This window comes from Octodon degus, unplaced genomic scaffold (assembly GCF_000260255.1).
Source record: "Octodon degus isolate 3935 unplaced genomic scaffold, OctDeg1.0 scaffold00307, whole genome shotgun sequence".
Taxonomy (NCBI): Eukaryota; Metazoa; Chordata; class Mammalia; order Rodentia; family Octodontidae; genus Octodon; species Octodon degus.
The window spans coordinates 1,176,264-1,178,609 of record NW_004524883.1 but is presented as its reverse complement, the minus strand read 5'-3'; the positions used below and the strand labels follow the sequence as shown (position 1 = coordinate 1,178,609).

Here is a 2,346-nt window from a genome sequence, read left to right as displayed (position 1 = left end):
AAAGAAGAGTAGAGATTCATTATTAAACTGAGAAGATCCTACTTCAAGGGCCAGAGCTCTTGAAAACTCTCCAGACACAGGCAAAATCTGCATGTCAGCTTTTGGATACTTGACACGGTAATCTCTCATCAGTTCCACCTGCTTGGCCTTGTCAGGGTTGAAGTCAGAATTGAGAAGCAGAAGGACAAGCTTGACATTCTGATTTGGAATGAGACAGGTCTTCTCAAAGTTTCCCATAAATCTCACAAACATGTCAAAACGTCCAGCCAAAGGAATCAGGATGTTTATCTTCTTATCTTTGGGCTCTTTGCGTTCCTTCTTGGACCCAGGGAGCTGGAAGGGAACGAGCTTCCTCAGGGAATTGGAGAGGAAGGACAGGGAGCCAGAGTCCTGGTTAATCCTGCTGGCCAGCTCAGGTGCGTCCAGCTCCTCATGCTCCATGAACTGGATCTTGCTGAAGGTCTGCTGCAGGTATGCATGCCTTCTTACAGGCACCGTTATCTTCTTCCCTTTGTGCTTCTTGTACAGGAGCAGCAAGTCCAGAATGTGCTCTGCCTTGTACATGGGGTTCACACGCCGGTAGCCGTACTGGATCTCCTTGAAGTTGATGATGCGCCCACGAGTCTTGGCGTTGGAGTTGACCATCTCCATCACCTGCATGATGGTGTGGTCCAAAGCTTCCCTCTGGGCAGAGTCCATTCCTCTCCAGGGGGCTGGCCATGGGCAGCAGAATACAAGTACTTTCCAGTCAGAAACTCCCACTCCAGAATCTCCTCACGCTGGCGGGCCTGGAAGCGCATAAAGGAAGGGGGCAGGCCCAGCTGCAGGTCCTCCTTGTGGACCTCTGTGTTGCTGTATCTGCTCATCAACACGATCTCCCGGTGCAGCTGGATCGTGCGGTGCCTCAGCTCCGCGATCCTGCAGCTCAGCATGTAGCTGTGCAGTCTGTACAGGTAGGGCGGGTTTTTGTTGGGGTGTAATGTGATGGTGCGGTGAATTTTACTGTTATGGAGGTCTCTAATGTACCCCTTCTTGTTCTGCTCATAATTTTCATTAAAAAGCTGCTTGCATCTCATAAGACCAGACACACTGCACACCCACAAACCTCCGGACACATCTTCCCACCTCCACGTCCTCATGGGTGGTGTACATCTCCTGGAGACACTTGCCAATGTGTGGGACCATTCTCCGAAGCACCTCCCAGCTCATGATCACACCAGGGCCCCCCCCCATGCAGAAATTTTCACCGGGCTCAAGGGCCAGTTTCCCCATTTCTTCTGTAGTGCCCAGTCCTATTTGCCCCAGAAAGAGGGCCTCACTGCTATTCAAACTCCTCAAAAAACTCTCCAGCCAATCTCCTTTGATGTAAACATCATCATCTGCTCTCATAAACCATTCATACTTGTTCAAGCAGTGGTCACGCGTGTACTTGAGCATCATAAAAGACTTCTTCGGGAGAGGGTAGGAGTCATCCACGCCCCTCAGTGGCACTATTAGAATTGGTATAGATGTATCTGAACCCTCACTAGAGAAGAACTCAACTTTCCCAGGAATTGTCTTGGACCACGTTCTGTAGTCGGCTACGGCGCGGGTCTGCAGGTATTTCTGGGCAGTCTTGACTCCCACGAAGATAAATTTCCCCTAGCGCTGGCCGCCATCCGGGCTGCACCCAGCGGCCAAGGCCCCGCGGGCCTGGGAAGCTGCTGTCCAGCGCGGCCCCGCTCGGAGGCGCGGGGCAGGACTAGGCGCGAGGCCAGCATGAAACCCAGCAGGAGCCCGAGCAGCACCCGCGACCATGCCAGCGCCCCTCGCCGCTGGGCCGCAGCCTCCGCCGCGCCTCAGCCCGTCCTAGCGCCAAGAGGCTCAGCCCCGGCAGCGCCCATCTCGGCCCCCAAGCCGCAGGCAGGCTCCCACCCGGCGAAGAGGCCTGCGCCTTTAAGAGGGGACCGTGTCCGGGGCGCTCTGGGATCGAGCAGGAGAGGGGGGCAGCGGCTCCTCCCGCTCGAGCGGGGACCCGAAGCTAGCGCTACAGGACGGCAGTGGCAGAGGAGCCCGGGCTCCTGGCGGGCCCTGCTCGCGACTCCCCGGATGGCTCGGCTTGGCCCGCCCCCCGTGGTCTCCGTGGCAGGCTGTGCAGTCGCACATCCTCCCGCTTAGCTCCCCATTGCAACAGCTATAAAGCAAATCTTAACGGACATGAAAAATCTATTATCCAATACCACAATTTTAAAAGGAGAACTTAACACCCCCTTATCTCCAAAAGATAGGTCAACCAGACAAAAACTTAGCAAAGAAATAACAGAACTGAACCAGAGCTTGAAACAAATGGACTTGGTGGACATATAC

The 2,346-nt window shown here is 54.6% G+C and overlaps 1 pseudogene; it reads right to left on the bottom strand.

Moving 5' to 3' along the window:
- LOC101566676 overlaps positions 1-2,145 on the bottom strand; it is a 2,976-nt pseudogene extending 831 nt beyond the window's left edge.
- Positions 2,146-2,346: the final 201 nt, after the last annotated feature.